We start from the raw sequence: 20,208 nt of genomic DNA on the forward strand, positions 1-20,208 counted from the left end.
TTTTTTAATGTTTTCAACAATATTGCTTCCTTACAAAAATGAACATATAAGTATTTGGAGTACAGAATTTTGACTCTTTCATATCAGGATTTTTAGTGTCGGTATGTTCTTTAAGTTCGATAATTCTATAAGCCGATAGTTCCTTGAATATCGAGTTATGAAGAGTTAACTGTAGAATGAGTATATGGTACAGCACATGATAAACGATAGAACATTTTTATCTTCAAAAAAGAATCAAAACAGAGTGAAAATTTATCACAGTCTATACTGTTTTAAGGTCAACTGTGGCAGTGGGTTAACGTTATAAAAGGAAGTGGGTTAACGTAAGCCAAGTAAAATATACAGGTGATTGAGTACAATGGATTACCTGCTTTGCTCTTGTCCACAGTTGATCAGCAGAAGTTTTCTCGTTTAATTTTGTATGGGGAAAGGCATCTAACTTCAAATTGCTCGTAAATGAAATCATTAATCGGAAAAATATTTGGTAGGCGTGAAAGACTTTATCATTACGTACAACCGGTACCAAATATTTTTTCGGAAAAAGTTCCCAATTTTGAGAAATAATTCGTTAGATACATTTCGCCATACAAATATTTGTATCGTTTACTTTTAGCGATTTTTCGTGCATATACACTAGCGCATGTGCGTTACTATGTGGCGAGTAGCGAATCAGGGCATGCATGTAACTCATTCGCTCACAATGGTGCAGTAATGGATTTAATCAGCAGAAATAAATACAGCATACTGCTTAGCAGGACGGTTATTGGTTTGTTTAGGGGTGGGTATAATGTTTTTAAACATATTCGAATCTAAGTTAAAAATTGAATCGGAATCAAAATTATCAAAATGGTTAGTGTTATGGAAATATTTCTTAAATTTGTTTGAAATTTTCAAAATGGATTACCTGCTTTGCTCTTGTTCACAGTTGATCAGCAGAAGTTTTCTCATTTTATTTTGCATGGGGAAAGGCATCTAACTACATATTTCTCATAAATGAAAGCATTAATCCAAAAAATATTTGGTAGACGAGATACGCATCGTCATTACGTACAACAGGTATCAAATATTTTTTCGAAAATAGTTCCCAATTTTGAGCAATAATTCATTAGATGCATTTCGTCATACAAATATTTTTCTCGTTACCTTTTAGCGATTTTTCGTGCATAGACACTAGCGCATGTACGTTACTATGTGGCGAGTAGCGAATCAGGCCATGCATGTAACCCATTGCTTGCGATCGTATTTTTGTTTTTTTTTTGTTATACTGTAGGGACAGTAACTCATTTAGCCAAACCATTTAAAAGATAACCATCAGAGTCTTGAAAAAAACTGTATAGGTTTAGCACATGTTTTTATAATAGAGTAAGGTGGAGCAAAAGTTTGACCTTAGTGGAATAATCAATGTTTCCAGAAAACTATAACAATGGGTGCACGGCCTGTTTCGCTACTCGCTACATAGTAACGCACATGCGCTAGTGTCTATGCACGAAAAATCGCTAACAGGTAACGCGAAAAATATTTGTATGGCGAAAAGCATCTAACGAATTATTTCTTAAAATTGGGAACTATTTTAGGTTCCGGTTGTACGATAATGACTATCACGCCAACCAAATATTTTTTTCGAATTATGCTTTCATTTACGAGAAATTTGAAGTTAGATGCCTTTCCTCATACAAAATGAAACGAGAAAACTTCTGCTGATCAACTGTGGACTAGATCAAAGCAGGTAATCCATTGAAAAGAAATGAATACCACCACAGTATCTTTAGCGCATAGGCTAACATTTTGCTCACGCAACTTGTGCCACATAATTTAATTACTTTTAGTTCAAAATTGATGTTTATGTTTATGACCCAACGGTGGGGTGAGACTTTGAATCTCGTATGGGAAAAAAATGGGGCATGGGATGGAAAAAAGGGACATGCTTGAAAATACACACTGAATATCGATCAAAAATATGCCAAAACAGGAATTTTTCGCATAAATAAATTTAAACATTTTATTTTATTTTTTCGTACGATCATGCATATTTTAAAGGTAATTTGTGAATTAAAGGCAATTTGCAAGTTTTTCCGCGAGATAATATATGGCTTGAATGTTTGCACCACTATAGGACAACATAGCTTACGAACATGCATGCATAAACTTAGGGGCTGTCCATTAACCACGTGGTCATTATTTTGGATTCCAGACTCACCACCCCTCCCCCTCGTAGTCATTTGTCCATACACAAATTTGAAAATTGGTATGGACCGTGGTCCACAGTGGGACGGATAGGGGTTTTAGGAAGAAAGATGGAACTCACGCCTTCAATTGCAATTTTCTACAAGGTTGTTTCTAATATAAAAACAATTTTTTTGGTCGGAACGAAAAATAGGGTGGCCCTATGTAAAAAAAAGATAACCATTAAAACTTTTTTATTTTAAGGAATATTGACATAGCTTGTTCTACAAAGTTGAAGATCGGATAATTTTAAGCTGATTTGATAAAAAAAAAGTTTTTTCCTAACTCAAAAATTGAACGTTTTAGAGCATTTTTCGCTATTGATGTAGGGTGGCCCTTCAAAAATAGGTTTTAATGTTATATTTTTTTTAGATATCTCATCAAAGTTGTCATTCCTTCATCTTTAGATAATTGAGACGCATATTTTAAGGCCTATACAATTTTGTCGGTGAATAGTTATAAACATTTTTCATGAAAAACAAACGTTTTTTTACATGTAAATGTAGTTGGGACAAAAAAAGATTTTTTTTTATTAATTTATTTTCATCAATCAATAGTAGACTACATGTTCATGCATGACAATTATTTTCTTTCGGCGTTAAATCGGAATAAAAAACTAACTTATTTCATATTCTTATATACGTAACTCCGAAAAGAGTCAAAGGAGCTCAGCAATATAAATAAGGAGAAAAGTTTTTTGAAAATATCATCTAAATTTACCTCACGGTTGAATTTCCTGACATGGCTCATCCCAAACTTCCGAATACTTCTGTTCTGGGATTTGCCGGGCTCTTTGGGAAACATTCTGATTGCAAGTAACGAATGCTCTATTACTAGTTATTTGTCCACCGTATCTGGAATGGTATATTACTAGAGTACGATTTCTGATTATGATGCTGACTTTCAAGGCTAGATTAAGAAGAATAACTATATGCATTATTTGATCATGTTTAGATGTTTTGATTAATTAAGGCTATAATTTAGAGATAGCCATGCCTGAAAATTGAACATTATAGTAAATTTGGGAGTTCCTTCAAAAATCTGTTAGTAACCGTTATTAATATATGAACCAGTCATATCATTAGCAAACAGATCCGCCGAAGTATAATACGATTATCGTCACTATCGTCATGTCAACACAATTCATTTTGTTTTCCCAACTATACAAACATATAAACATGTTGTTTTTTGGTTATCGAAAAGTCTAGCTTTTCATCAGAAAAATCATCATGTATCAATATTCTTTTTTTTTTTTGGCATCGCGTTTCTACTGGAACAGATCATACTTCTCAGGTTATTGTTGTTAGGAGCACTTCCACAGTTATTAACGAAGAGCTTTCTTTGCCATATTTTTCATTTTGCATTCGTATATCGTATGTATTAGTATCGATGATACTTTATGTCCAAGGAAGTAAATTAAATATACATTACGAAAAGACTCTTGTATCTATTTGTTTCCATTAGCTACATCTTTTATGTTTGCGTTTCAATTAGTCTTGAAAGTAATGGGAAGAAACTTGAAATAATAAAAATTAAACACAAAAAAAAACAATTTTTGATGGGCCACCCTACATGCTCTAAAACGGTCAATTTTTGAGCTAGGAAAAAACTTTTTTTTTATCAAATCAGCTTGAAATTTTTCGATCTTCAACTTTGTAGAACAAACTATATCAATATTTCGTAAATTAAAAAAGTTTTGATGGTTATCTTTTTTAACATAGGGCCAACCTAATTTTCGTTCCGACCAAAAAAATGTTTTTATATTAGAAAAAACTTTGTAGAACATTATTTTTACGTAAAATCACAATTGAAGGCGTGAGTTCCATCTTTCCTCCTAAAACCTCAATCCGTCCCACTGTGCACTCCCCTCCATGAAGGACCACGTGGTTTATGGACGACCCCTAATACACCTTAAAGCATCCTTATGATAAGTATAGCTACCATTTTGACTCATATGCCGAACACTTCAGGCCAACAGTGTCTTCAAATGCATCTGAAAAGCATACAGTATGGCCCATGAAAAAATTGCGAAGAACGTTATATCATTTTATGTGGTAGTTATTATATGGAAAAATGGAAACGAAACAAACTTATATTAATTATTTTTATTGTTTAATCTGCCAAGGTGTTTTTTTTTTGCTTTGAACATGATTTTTATCTGTTACCTTCTCCTTACTAGAGAGGAATTGGAAGTATGTCTTCAAATTTTGTATGCAGACATTGAGTTCAATATCTTTGTGATAAAAGCTTTTAAAACGTCAACGGTAGGCTAAGATTTTTCTCAGGCCTTTCTCGAACATTTGTCATTGTCAAATAATAGAATGGATTTATACTTGGATCAGTGGAGACTTAAACATATTTTAGAATAAACGGCTCATTCTGGACAACCGTGGTTGAACCTTCATCAGAGGCGTCCCGTGAAGAATTTGATTACCTGTGCACTGATATGCATAAAACGGTAAATTTGACTATGAATATCAATTTTTAAATCGAGTTTTAAAATGTTTTTCAGTAAAACAAAATGATCCGCCTTTGAATATAATTTCCAATACTGGACGCAATTTTCAAGTGTATCGTTATTATGTTTGTTACTCATTGAAAGTTTTCATTTTTATTTACTTCGTTTTATTCACTCGTTGTTAGTTTTAGGCATTTTGGTTGATAAAATGCAAGCCAGAAATACGTCCAATTTTTTATAAAACCTCGATGAAGGCCCAATGTCGTTTAATTTGAAGCTACCGCGAAAATGCGAATTTTTATTATCTCTAACGATGTTGTTCTAAATAATAATTCTTGTTATTTACAGCTTGTTAATTGTATCACGATATGTTAGTTTTTGGACGATATCTGTGTTCATACTCACTATTTTCGTCCACAAGAGAGAGTACACGGCTGGACTGGATATTCTCTGCAATACGATGGAGAGACGCGTGGCAGTTTGACTTGTTTGCTTTGCTGTTTTCACTTGCTGGTTGAGCGAGCCCATGGAAGGGAGAATCTAAAAATCTAAGAACATTTTCAAGCAACTACATATTATGAATGTAGCAAGTATTGGGAATTATAATGTATATTTTTATGTTATTAGTTTGAAATCTTCGACTGTGTAGTGAACCAGTGCACCTTATGACGAGACGCCACTGACCTTCATATAATTGTGATAAGCGGCTCTGTTTTACTTAAAACCCATGACCCAGTGAACCATGTATCGTATAAGAATGTGCATCTAAAATCACATATTCATACGTCCGAAATCAGAATCGCGCAAGATGCCAGACAAAGCGTTATCAATGTATTAAGTTGTATAAGTTGTATATAAATCCCCAATACGATTCATAAACGACAATCTGTGCTGACAACAAAACATGTCGTAAATAGTGCATTCTATGTTGCGTTAAGTTACATAAACTGACAGATCATATGGTCGGCGTTAAGTCAGAGTGGACCAAGTGACATTTTCCATATTTCGAGAAAAGTGGGCTTAAAGTCTAACGCTCTGTAATTTTTTAACTCGATTCGGTTCAATATTTCTATACATCTTTGTGTTACTTTCACACAATATAATGTGAAGTGATGATCTTGAAAAATCATAATCCAAACCTCTGATAGAAAGTTTTTTTGATGGACTATGTGTACTTGGTCCACTCTGACTGAACTGAAGATCTCCGTTCAGTGAGTTGGTTCACTCTGACTGAACAATTTTTAGGAAAATAACAATCTTTTAATACTTGTATGGTCAAACTGGGTGCATATCTCTAAGATAAACAGATTATCAAGACCCTTCGAAACCAGTATAGTAAATTCTTGAATAATCCATATCGTCAATCCCGAAATCAGTGGCATTTTGATAGCTTGAAAATTAATGTTTTGCATGGTCAGGGCATTGAAGACCAGAAATATTCAAATATACAGTATTGGACAAAACATTTGCAACTTTTTCGATTTTCCATACAAAATGACCAACTTTGGTAAGCTAGATTTCAATTATTTATGGACCGATTCGAATGAATCTTTCACAGAACATCAGATATAACTTGAATTTTAACATATATTTTTAAATAATTTTTCCAATCACGAGTTTAAAAGTAATAACGGTTTAACTAAAGTGTAATTTTCGACTAAAAATTCAAAACTATTTATCTCAAAATCTGATAGCCCTACACAAAATCTGTCTTCAGCAAACTTGTTCATCTCGTTAAAATCTACAACTTTGCTGAAGATACCACGAAGCTATTCCTTCAATATGTTTAGTTATGTCAATTATAAAAAATCGTCAAAAAATTCACTTTAGTCAAACCGTTACTGCTTTTGAACTTGTTATTGGAAAAATCATTCAAAAATATATGTTAAAATTCAAGTTATTTCTGGTGTTCTGCCAAAATTTCATTCAAATCGGTCCATAAATAACTGAGATATAGCATACCAAAGTTGGTCATTTTGTATGGAAAATCGAAAAAGTTGCAAATGTTTTGTCAAATACTGTTTGTTCAGTCAGAGTGGACCAAGTGAAAACCTTGAGTACTGGCCAAAATATACTGGTCCAATAAGCGAGCTCTAGGACATGCCATACATACACCATAGAACTACCATGAACTCCTATCGGGCTTTGAAATCGACTCAAAAAATGCAACAATCAATCTGTTTATTGCTTTTAAACACTTGGTCCGCTCTGTTTGCACAAAAATTGTTGCAATTTCTGACCACCCATCCAGATATGTTAAATGGCCAAAAATCAAAATCAAATGCATCGAATTTAATAATTTATATGAATTTATATTGATAGATGAGTAGAAGAATCATTCGATGTCGACAAATCTGACAAATACCTTGAAGTGGTTTCATTTCCTTGCATTCCTCAGTGCGCTGATCATTTTCACTGTTATGGTAATAAGCACTTGGTCCACTCTGACTGCACACTTTTATCGATTTTTATTGATCATCCAAAGTAAATTTATTACATTTCTCTGGCAATTTATAACATTCCCAGCAAACCAGAGATCATACAAGGATATTAATTTTAAATTGTATAAATGTACAGTATACGATGGAATCGGATACGAAGCAAAATTATATCGATTGAAATTGTTTATGGAGTAAGCAATATGATCTGATTTGAATTGGCATCTTACCAAATACAAATTTCATTTGACAAAATATGCAACTTCAAATTGTCATTTTTTACGATTAATGTTTTACTTGATTTGCTTCTATTATAATCTTCAATGTGTGATTGGATATGAGTTTATCTGATGTAAATATAATATTGTACAGGTGAAGCATCACAAAACTAGGCAGAAATAAAAAAAGAGATGTTCATGAATAAAACTAACAAAGTAGATAAAAATATCAAAGATTTATAGGAACACAATAACATCACTTTATATAAGCATTTCTGTATATTTTTCAACAATCACACGAACGACTGGGGTCAAAAATCGTACCCAATTCGTTCCCTAGCCTTATAGTGGTGTCACAGCTGCATACTTACATTTGTTCGAGGAAATATTAAATCACACAGGAAAAGGAACTATCACCCAACCGTTTCACTGGTAAATTGTAACAACTTTTATTGTTTTAAAGATACCGACGGTCAGAAATCTGCAGCTTGTCTCGCGATCTTCTACTCGTGTTCATTTTCTTTGTTTGTAAAAATTAAGTTATATAAACTGCAACACACAGTCATACACGAAGTTATAGTAAACGCCAAATGAACTTGTCTTATATTGACCATAATGCATTGGCTAAAATGTATGTACATAAATGGCCTCCATATTTATGCGAATCGTGGGTATTCATGCATTTTCAAAAATTTATCTTTACCAAATAAATGATCGTTTCATTGAGTCTCCGTCAAATGAGAACAAATCGATTGCTTCATAACATGTTTCAACTGTGTAATACTTGGAGATAATTGATGTATTTATGAAATATACCCATGGCAAATTCTCTTGCACATAGGTGGCAGTATTAATAGGGTAGAATAAGTGCAGATGAACTATATTGTTGGATTTATATTTGCCAAATTTCCGTGTCATTCAATAATGACTCAAAGGCACAGTGGTAGCTTGTATGATTAGCGATCTGAAGATCATTGCATGGAGGCTTACACCTCAATGTTTTACCTTTTTATGTTTTGTTTGTTTGTAAAAACAAAGTTACATAAAATGCAAAACACTATCATATGCGAAGTTATATAAAGTACCAAACGCACTCATCGTAAGTTGTATTTACCGCACTGAATTATCAGGAATGTACGTATATGACCTCCAGATTTGGTCACATAGAGGGAATCTATGCATTTTAAGCAATCTATTATTTCCGAATAAGCGTTCACATTTCTGAGTTGAAACTCTGCTGTGTGAACAAATTTGTTGGCTGGGTTCATCAAATCTGATTAAAGTGAAATGAAGGTACGGTAATTTCGCATCTAATGAAAGAATAATCCAATTTTCCCAAGTTTTGTACTTGGTCCCCTCTGACTTAACGCCGACCATATATCAATCCAGAAAGCATCGTATGAAATCTCAATAACTTAGCAAAAATTGCCACCCAAACTTTGTATCTGCTGACGATGGGCCTCAAAGAACAACAAAGTATGTGTCGCTGTACATGAAACATGTATAAATATTGTCAAAAAATCATCCATCTGATCTGTAACCCTTAGTGGGACAGTGGTAAGGTGTCCGATTCCTGATCCAAAGATCGCGCGTTCGAGACTCGCTGGAATTTTTTTTTATTTTCATCCAAATTTTGTGGCATCGTATATCTGATCATAGAAAGTCTGAAAAAGTCGTGCCAAGTACGCATATAGCCTCCATTTTGGTAGGTATATAGCCTTTTCATGCATTCTATACGATTGAATTGGTTCATATAGAATGATGTATAACAAAAGTTATACCAACCAAAATGTTGACTGGGGAGCTTGTATTCATCTAAGTTATCTTTTATCAAACGAACAAACTTCTTCGTCAAAAAATTCCTATAAACCGCTGTATTATTTTTTCAATTAAAATTTAACAAAACATAAAGACACATGAAACCCATGAGACACAAATGCTCCAAAAACCATAACCCTTGTTGAATATTTTATTTTGTACATGAATAGCACGGTGCCCAGCCGACAAATTTGTTCACACAGCAGAGTTTCAACTCAGAAATGTGAACGCTTATTCGGAAATAATAGATTGCTTAAAATGCATAGATTCCCTCTATGTGACCAAATCTGGAGGTCATATACACTACCCGCCATAAGTATGGAATCGCATCATCTAGTATTGCAACACCTCAGTTGAATATTGCAGTACCCCCCAAAAAGTTTAGCATCACCCGTAAACTATTGCACTAATGACGCAATATCTTGGAAACCTTACTTACTAGAAAGCTGAGGTCTTCAGCAAAGTTGTTCAGAAGCCTTACGGCGTTCATCAGCTGAAATTTTTAATGCGCCATTTTGCCGCTACGTGGCGCTAGTGAGCATGTAGTTTGGTCATATTCTAGCAGGCTCTAGCTCATGAACCTGACCACCTAGAACGTTCGTGTCTTCAGCAAAGTTGTTCAGAAGCTTCAAAGCAATGTGAGGCAGCACTGATTGGTTAGCAATTTTGCCGCTACGTGGCGCTAGTGTGCATGTAATTTGGTCATATTATAGCAGGCTCTAACTCATGAACCTGATCACCTAGAATGTTCGTGTCTTCAGCAAACTTGTTCAGAAGCTTCAAAGCAATGTGAGGCAGCACTGATTGGTTAGCAATTTTGCCGCTACGTGGCACTAGTGTGCATTTAATTTGGTCATATTATAGCAGGCTCTAACTCATGAACCTGATCACCTAGAATGTTCGTGTCTTCAGCAAACTTGTTCAGAAGCTTCAAAGCAATGTGAGGCAGCACTGATTGGTTAGTAATTTTGCGCAATGTGGCGCTAGTGTGCATGTAATTTGAACATATTATAGCAGGCTCGAGCTCATGAACCTGACTATCTAGAATGTTCGTGTCTTCAGCAAAGTTGTTCAGAAGCTTCAAAGCAATGTGAGGCAGCACTGATTTATTAGCAATTTTGCCGCTACGTGGCGCTAGTGTGCATGTAAATTGGTCATATTTTAGCAGGCTCTAACTCATGAAACTGATCCCCTAGAATGTTCGTGTCTTCAGCAAAGTTGTTCAGAAGCTTCAAAGCAATGTGAAGCAGCACTGATTTATTAGCAATTTTGCCGCTACGTGGCGCTAGTGTGCATGTAAATTGGTCATATTTTAGCAGGCTCTAACTCATGAACCTGATCCCCTAGAATGTTCGTGTCTTCAGCAAAGTTGTTCAGAAGCTTCAAAGCAATGTGAGGCAGCACTGATTTATTAGCAATTTTGCCGCTACGTGGCGCTAGTGAGCATGTAGTTTGGTCATATTCTAGCAGGCTCTAGCTCATGAACCTGACCACCTAGAACGTTCGTGTCTTCAGCAAAGTTGTTCAGAAGCTTCAAAGCAATGTGAGGCAGCACTGATTGGTTAGCAATTTTGCCGCTACGTGGCGCTAGTGTGCATGTAATTTGGTCATATTATAGCAGGCTCTAACTCATGAACCTGACCACCTAGAACGTTCGTGTCTTCAGCAAAGTTGTTCAGAAGCTTCAAAGCCATGTGAGGCAGCACTGATTGATTAGCAATTTTGCCGCTACGTGGCACTAGTGTGCATGTAATTTGGTCATATTATAGCAGGCTCTAACTCATGAACCTGATCACCTAGAATGTTCGTGTCTTCAGCAAACTTGTTCAGAAGCTTCAAAGCAATGTGAGGCAGCACTGATTGGTTAGTAATTTTGCGCTACGTGGCGCTAGTGTGCATGTAATTTGAACATATTATAGCAGGCTCGAGCTCATGAACCTGACTATCTAGAATGTTCGTGTCTTCAGCAAAGTTGTTCAGAAGCTTCAAAGCAATGTGAGGCAGCACTGATTTATTAGCAATTTTGCCGCTACGTGGCGCTAGTGTGCATGTAAATTGGTCATATTTTAGCAGGCTCTAACTCATGAACCTGATCCCCTAGAATGTTCGTGTCTTCAGCAAAGTTGTTCAGAAGCTTCAAAGCAATGTGAGGCAGCACTGATTTATTAGCAATTTTGCCGCTACGTGGTGCTAGTGTGCATGTAATTTGGTCATATTTTAGCAGGCTCTAGCTCATGAACCTGACCACCCAGAATGTTCGTGTCTGTAGTAACCGAAACCTAACTAATCGGCCAAAGTTGAGCCGAACCAACAAATAAACATACTATAGTAAGCACCGTCCGTTCGCTACAAAAGTTGTCACCAAACTGGATCGAGTTGTTTTCAAAACTGGCTTCTTTCCCGCACAGTTCTCGTTTCGCCCGTTTCGCCCGTTTCGCCTAATCTGCTTTTCATTCATTTTCGCTCGTTGTTTGACATCTCTTGTACACGCTTAGCATAATACAAGTAGAATCGAAAACAATTTACTTTATTTTTTTTATATTTCAATCTATAACAACTCTGTTCGCCACAGTGTCTTCAGCAAAGTTGTTCAGAAGCTTCAAAGCAATGTGAGGCAGCACTGATTGGTTAGCAATTTTGCCGCTACGTGGCGCTAGTGTGCATGTAATTTGGTCATAATTTAGCAGGCTCGAGCTCATGAACCTGACCAACCAGGAATGTTCGTGTCTTCAGCAAAGTTGTTCAGAAGCTTCAAAGCAATGTGAGGCAGCACTGATTGGTTAGCAATTTTGCCGCTACGTGGCACTAGTGTGCATGTAATTTGGTCATATTTTAGCAGGCTCTAGCTCATGAACCTGACCACCTAGAATGTTCGTGTCTTCAGAAGCTTGAAAGCAATGTGAGGCAGCATGGATTGGTTAGTAATTTTGCCGCTACGTGGCGCTAGTGTGCATGTAATTTGGTCATATTTTAGCAGGCTCGAGCTCATGAACCTGACCACCTAGAATGTTCGTGTCTTCAGCAAAGTTGTTCAGAAGCTTGAAAGCAATGTGAGCCCGAGCAAAGTTGGGTAACAAAAAGATTACAAGTTGTGTTATCCGATAACAAGCATTTGATAACATAGTTTGTTTTCATTTTGGTTGAATAAGCAGGCAACATAACAAACGTGATAACAAAAGTTTATACTAAAGATATCATATAAATATCTCATTGTGTTATCATTGGAAACACTTTGATAACAAGTTTTGTTATCCAGCCAATTTCCCTCATTGATAATTCATTATGTTATCAATTAGTTATGAAGATCGAACTATGATAACAAATATTTGACGTCATTCACCCGTCGGTGGCATCCTCGACCTGACAGCTCAAAATTCGTTGATAACAAGAGTCTTCGTATTGATAACAAAAAATAACAAAATGAAATCATGATGTACATCTTGTTATCACTATGTTATGCGGTTGTTATTCGACTTTGCTCGGGCACATCTCGATATCGAAGGGACCATCGAGATAGGGAGAGATCGAGACACAGATCAAATTTTTATAGAATACTAGATTGAAAATCACTCCGTTACCAGGAAAATCAACAACAAACAGATGTCATTTTGTCTTCGCAAATTGTTTTGAATCCCTAAAATTTGGTCTAGTAACCTTTGATAATGGGCATATCGACATACAGAGAGAAAATCGGGAACGACAATCACATCGAGATAGGGAAATATCGAGATAAGGAGGATATCGAGATTAGAGTTACATATTTCTCAGGAGCACATAAATGTACCGACGAGCCTCCAACCAAATTGTCTCTCAGCTCATCGGAATCCTAGTGTGCTGCGCTAGACGAAGGCTCACGAAAATTTTAAAAGCGCGCGCTAGGTGATGTGCTCCCGGGGAGACTCGTCTCATGCGCTGTTCGGCGCTACGGCTCGCCATCGGTATTCAAGTTGTGAAACAACTGCTTAGTAACGAAGAGCCTCTACAACTATTTTCGCTTCATTATACAGGTGTCTAGATGGTCTATATGATATGGTCGAAGACTCGCGATCCAAGAGTTACAATTTCGATCCCCGTTGAAAACTTTTGTAATCACTTCAATTATTGCGCTGAATTTTAAACAGCACATGTGACGGAGCACATGAGACCGCAGTGAGACACATCTCAAGAAAAATGAGGCGCACCGAAAAAGGTCTCACAATGTACAGCGCTCCCGTGCGCTTGCAAGCAATGAGGCTCCTGCACCTAAGGCTACAGCACGTGCACAGTAACTCTATTCGAGATAGGGAGAGTGAAAATATATGCAGAACGAAGGGACCGAAGCAATCATCGACATAGGGAGAGATATCGAGATGTAGAACATCGAGATGTGGAGAGTCGACTGTAGTTCCTTTTCCTGTGTGATTTAATATTTCCTCGAACAAATTTAAGTATGCAGCTGTGACACCACTATAAGGCTAGGGAACGAATTGGGAACGATTTGTGACCCCAGTCGTTCGTGTTATTGTTGAAAAATATACAGAAATGCTTATATAAAGTGATGTTATTGTGTTTCTATAAATCTTTGATATCTACTTTATTAGTTTTATTCATGAACATCTCTTTTTTTTATTTCTGCCTGGTTTTGTGATGCTTCCCCTGTAAAATATTATATTTACATCAGATGAACTCATATCCAATCACACATTGAAGATTTTAATAGAAGCAAATCAAGTAAAACATTAATCGTATATGAAATGACAATTTGAAGTTGCATATTTTCTCAAATGAAATTTGTATTTGGTAAGATGCAAATTCAAATCAGATCATATTGCGTACTCCATAAACAATTTTAATCGATATAATTTTGCTTCGTATCCGATTCCAACGTATACTGTACATTTATACAATTTAAAATTAACATCCTTGTATGATCTCTGGTTTGATGGGTGTCTAAAAACTCCTCCATCCTCTGATACCAAACAAACACATATTTTCAACAAATGAATATGATTTTTGAAGGTGGAAAATTTGTCCCCAGTGTATACGATACACAAATGTTTTTTCTGACTTTCAGAGAACAAAACCTTCAAACATTTTTGTTTCAGTGCATTATTTAGGTTAGTACTTAAAACATGATAAAAATGTTCTTTAAAGCGAAGTTATTTCAGAATATAAGACAGTAATCAGAAATTAAATACATTCATGAAAACAATGAAAAACAAAACAATATTCGCATTTTTTATGGGCCGTATTGTAAGTTAGCTGATATTTGTATTATTTTTTTTCGCAGACTCTAACAACAGTTGACTGCTTGGGAGTGCCGATAAAAATGTTTTTTTTATCTACTGTACTGTGTATCCTTTTTACGTTGAATATAGAACAGCATTTTAATAGACATGCTGAATACTGTGCTAATTCTATTTCGTATTCCGAACAGAATTATTCAAATTCCGAACAACATGAATGAATCGTTTCCAAATGAATAATTTCGCGGATCAATTTATCTGAGTAAACGAGTTCGTGGGAAGTTACCAAGCCGGCTTCGTTGATAGCCAATCGACAACGGACCAGATTTTTGCTGTACGGCAAATCCTCCAAAAATGTCGTGAATACCAGGACCCAACGCATCACCTATTCATCGATTTCAAGGCGGCATACGATAGTATTGACCGCGTAGAGCTATGGAAAATCATGGACGAGAATGGCTTACCCGGGAAGCTCACGAGACTGATAAAGATGACGGTGGAAGGTGTGCAAGGTTTCAGGCGAATGTTCCAATTCGTTTGAATTCCGCCGGTGATAACGGCAAAGTGATGGCCTTCCGTGCCTGTTGTTCAAACTTACTCCATCTGATGGTTCTGAAAATGCTTTCAAGACAATTATCTTTAAAAAAAAATTGAAGTTTGTTACCCATGTAGATGAAATTTCTGACGGGTTCCATATTGGCCACTCCTCCCAGGGCACATGAAACCTACTACTGCGTAGACAGTGTATCTTATTATTCAGAATATGCTTTCGGAAGTAGCATCTTGAAATTTGAGCACAGTTTTATATGCTTCCGAATAAGACATGGCCATGTTTCGAAAGATTTTCAATGAACTTTGATGCGTCTAGCGCTACTCAATTGTCAAAAAGTTCTAGTTTCATGGAAACTATTGTTATGTCTACCTATATCAAGTGATATTCCTTATGACTCTGGTACATTTTACTTGATCGTACCTACGGGATTTCTGAGCTATCAATACTGGCTGCCGTAAGCACAGAAGAGAGTACTTGGACTGATTAACATATTATTTTATTCTTTATTGCAGGATATAAAAGTGGCGACGAGGATCATGGAAACGTGTTTTGGCGATTATCGTTTTTCTTTGAGGTGGCGAGTTTGCCAATTTTATTTATTTGAGTATGGTGAAGTTGCCAATTTCGTCAGCTCTAAAGAACAATTTGAGTTGAACTAAATTGTTCTTTAGAGCTGACGAAATTGTCGTATATTGTGAACCTAGTTGTTCTTTTGTGAAGCGAGAGTATGGTGAAATTGCCAATTTGAGTTGAACGAAATTGTTCTTTAGTGTTGACGAATTTGTCAAATGTAATGTTGAGCAATATGAATCCAATGATATGAATGATTTGTTGTAGTCATGAAAAAAGTAGGTACTATGAACACACAATTGTGGAATTTTTTAGGCATACTTTCGATTGTTCGTTGCATGAGTTGTTATAACGTGAAGGTGGCATTCTAAAGGGGAAAGGACTGTTATGTCTACCTATATCAAGTGATATTCCTTATTACTCTGGTACATTTTACTTGATCGTACCTACGGGATTTCTGAGCTATAAATACTGGCTGCCGTAAGCACAGAAGAGAATACTTCCCGGGCTGTGGACCGATTAACACATTATTTTATTCTTTATTTGCAGGATATAAAAACTATAAACATCTATACATCTTCACACCGTACACAAACAAGAGCGACAGAGAAAATGTGTTTTTGACATGGTCTCTGAAAATCTGGAACATCTTCAATGTCCGGTGTTACTGTTATTAAGTTACTGAAATTAGACCAAATTTCCTGCCGACTGTTTTCAGATGCGTCTAATTTCACTAATTTTTTGAAAAATTATGAGCATTTGAATTTAGACAAAATTTTGCCTATCCCCTGTACATTAAAATTGTATATTAATATTCGCTATACTTACTGAGATGTTTCAGATTATGCTTTGACCTAATCTTATCCCCTAGGCCCAATGTCACTCCCGACGTCGGTAATGAAAGTTTGACCGAAAATCACAATTTTTACATTTAAGGCCAACAAACAGTCATAACATCTCCAAGTCTCTAACAATTTTCCTAAAATTAAGAATTAAAGTATCTTACTTGAACAGCATTCGAATCAACATGACATTCATAAAATTTGTGTTGAGTTGATCTAGAAATTTAGAAAAATTAGCAACTTGTATCATAGTTGGAGGAATTTATGTTTTTGAAATTTGTCCGGCCAAGCACCACTGTGTGCCTTTCCAAACAATGCATGTATCAGAGAACAGACATCCGAGAAGAATTTGGCATGGATTTTTTTCTTTTTATTTTAATTGACTGATTTGGTTGTGGAAATTCATTCGGTCACCCTGGAAGCAAACGTAATGCGAGAACACTGCAATCAAACGCACGCCATGTGTAAATCGTTGTAACGGTTTGACCGAGGCCGATAAATATAGACATTTTCTAAAAGATTGTCACACAAATGGTAAAACGAAAAGTAAATAATGATAAAAAAAAATAGTCCTCTAGACATACAGATTGTAGTTTGAAAGTAGTCTTTTTAAGAAATTTTTAGAATTTTATTCGAAAAAGATTGCTTTTTTTAAATTTTAAATCGAACGAATGAAAGGGATTAATGATTTAAATTTTGCCAAGATATGGAAGGCTGTCAATCACGTGCTACTTTTTGTAAAGTCTATACAGGATGCCAATATTGCACGTTTTCTAACAAGTTTCAAGAGTCAAATATCAACAAAACATAACGATAATTCATCGGCGAACGAAGCATGATTTACCAACACCAGCGAACGACCAACGGGAAATCATGCGCACTTTTGCTAAACCATTTTCCAGCCGAAACATGCGTACTGTCCTCGAACGACTGTCATTTTCTGTCTGCGGTTCTGCTCTCGATTTTTCGTTCCCTTCGAAGGTTGGATCCCTCCTAAATCGATGACCTCTTCAATGCCCCCGCGTACGGATTAGACTACAGTCGGCTATTTGTGCTCGCTCTTCGGACCGTTCCATTTCGGTGTGTGACAACTTTACCATACTCAAAGTGCAAATCGTTGGGAAATCATCCATCGGGAAAAGCTGTGGTTCCATTCAGGAAACGGAAGGGATTTCATATGCAATCAGATTAGTCTGGAATTGGCGTAAGATTTGCAAATTGTGCTCAAAAGTGTTCTACTGTGAGAAACATATTCTAAGGTCTCCATAGTGCCTGTTCTGTGGCGAGCGTATTTGGTGGAATCCTTACAGGATCTGTTTCAGTGGAAGAATATACAACCGGCCTCGATCCAAAGCCCCAGTGAAACTTAACTACTAAGGCCTCGATCAACCGTCCCAAGACCTGTAAGTGAAAAGTTCTTCATTTGACTTCTACTGTGACCTTGGAATGTCAGATTGGTGTTAACCGTTTGAACGTTGGTTGTTGCATTGGACTTACAGAAAAAAAGCACGTAAACACTGACTGTTGTAGCTTCCAAAACACCGTCACAGTAAATTGGAATTGAAGGACCGACAATAATTGGCGCACTTGACAAGATATATGGATCGACTTATTGGAAAAATTGCTGTAAATTGCTGAAATCATCCGCTTAACTAATCATTAGTAGTATACACCTAGCTGTAGTTTGTGTTTGCTATAAACGCTATATAAACCACTCAGTTACTAGTCGCAGTCTGTATGATGGAGAAACAGCCAGCAGTGTAAGTTTGATTTGAATGTTTATTACCCCTCCCCTTCCATAATGTGTCTCCTGAAGTTATGCAATATGCCACGCAGTGTCGGAATGATTGTGGCATGACGCAATTATTGTTACTTTTCGACAAAAAAGTCCAAACTTTATGACGGCATGTCGCCGCTTATGGCTTGAATCTATGCTTTGATATGTGACTAACATAATGCATGAGGGCCTTATAACACCACACTGTCTTCTGGAACCAAATTGAATATCATTAGTTTGCACACATATATGTTTTCCAGGATAAGCCTCTAACAAAATTTGTTATTGACTTCAGTTTTGTTGTAATTTAGTTTGTATGGTGAAAACAATCACTTAGGTTTTCAGATTCATTAACTCTCAGAACAAATCTTCAAATTTTCTACCTTTTTTCTAAAACTATTCTGATTCTTGGTTTAAATGGTTTGCCGTTTGCCATTGAAGTTGGCCTCAAGGCTTACTGAATGTGTAGTATATTACGTGATGCCGGAATTTAAGAATAAAACCGATCCCACGTTGGGCGCCATGTTCCAAAAATAAACCACTTTAACACTAAAAATACAAAGCGACATGTAAAAAAATTACAGGAGAGCACATATCGTCATTTTTCATAGTGGCGTTTCCTCTGTTCAACTTTATAAGAAATTGTTACCATTTCATGACGAGGTTTTAAGTTTCGTTAAATTTATAACTTTAGGTCAGTGGCTCCCAACTTTTTTGAAGTTACAGTATTACCTCGATATAACGTAACTCGATTTTTATTTTCGTTACGTTATATCGAGGTTACGTTATATCGAAGCAAAATATTGGTTATTCCATATTTCGTTCAACTTGTATTGTTTGATGAGAAAATGGATCTAAAATTGATATTATTGACCTGCTGTCTTTCTTGCGTATTTTTTCGATTTTTTCCGTATTTATTTTTTATCTTTTTTTTTTCTTTTCATTTCGTTTGCAATAACCCGTAAAGAAATGTATTCATGAAATTTTTTGAAGGAATCCTTGTACACTCAGAAACTACAGGGTGTCCGCAAATTATCCGTACAAACATTGAAGACATGGCTCTATACAATCAAGCATAATAAACTCAATATTCTTGCATGGTTTTGAACATTGGCTTATTATATTCTTAAGAAGTAAGTTTGACACATTTCCGATTTCAAATAATTGCACAACCAACCCAAATGTATTAAGGTGTCTTAAAGGGAGCTGTTTTCCAAGCTTTATGACGGAAGAGAAATGTCCATACAACTCATTGGATTTGAACCGTACAATTTTCTCTTTCCAGTCTAACTTGAAGCCACTAACCTGTAGATTACTTCAAATAAAAATAGGACATTTGGATTCATCTCTATTAGGTTTTAGGGATAACACATCTCCAGTATGACTAGCGGCCCTCAGAAAAAACGTCTCCGAAAAATTTGAATTTGCCTATCTCAGTAACAAGCAATTATTCCAAAAAATTTTAAAGTTATATTTTGTGTTGACATATAGATATATTATAAAAGGTACATGGACATTGATTTTTCTTTGTTTTCAATGTGAGATCATCTCTCCAATATTTTGCTGTTCGGATAATTTGCGGACACCCTGTATTGAAAAAAAAAAATTAAAGTTAATCAGTCCATGAACATATCTAGCAGGTAATTATAGGACTATAAAAAAAATATTTTGAGGAACTCGTGGTAAAATTCTCAAAACAAAACCTTTTGTCTTTTATTGACATAATTTTAGCATAAATTTCCCAGGAATTCTTTCAAAAATGTATAAGAGATTTCGAGAAGCAATCACTAGAAAACTCCATTAAAACAAGAACTATTTTAAAGGGATTTTCCAAAGAAAAGTTTCAGAATCAATACGTGGTGGGATTATCGGCAGTATTTTGAGAGAATTTTCTTGGGGATCTGGTGATATTGGTCAGTTTTTGGCGAATCTTGGAATATATTTTTGTAATAAAAACCCGTAGAAAAATCTCTAGACCAATACTTTAAGAATTACTTGAAGAATCCACTGAAACAAATCATAGAGAACTCTCTTAAGAAATTCTTGCTAGAACCAATGAAAGATTTAGTTTCACATAGAATCCTTG

The 20,208-nt window shown here is 35.8% G+C and overlaps 1 protein-coding gene and 1 long non-coding RNA gene across 2 annotated transcripts in view; one reads left to right on the plus strand and one right to left on the minus strand.

Annotated features, from left to right (window-relative positions):
- Window positions 1-17,403: 17,403 nt before the first annotated feature.
- Window positions 17,404-18,087, minus strand: LOC110676908. Its single transcript, XR_002500820.1, has 2 exons — window positions 17,843-18,087; window positions 17,404-17,746 (listed from the first exon to the last, which is right to left on the minus strand). It is a non-coding gene; the product is annotated as an uncharacterized LOC110676908 (long non-coding RNA).
- LOC5575162 (zinc-type alcohol dehydrogenase-like protein C1773.06c) overlaps window positions 17,618-20,208 on the plus strand; it is a 92,633-nt gene continuing 90,042 nt past the window's right edge. Inside the window, exon 1 of the mRNA XM_021846597.1 lies at window positions 17,618-17,748. The gene's annotated coding sequence lies outside the window, so the exon portion shown is untranslated. The remainder of the gene's footprint in view (window positions 17,749-20,208) is intronic.

This window comes from Aedes aegypti, chromosome 2, assembly GCF_002204515.2.
Source record: "Aedes aegypti strain LVP_AGWG chromosome 2, AaegL5.0 Primary Assembly, whole genome shotgun sequence".
NCBI lineage: Eukaryota > Metazoa > Arthropoda > Insecta > Diptera > Culicidae > Aedes > Aedes aegypti.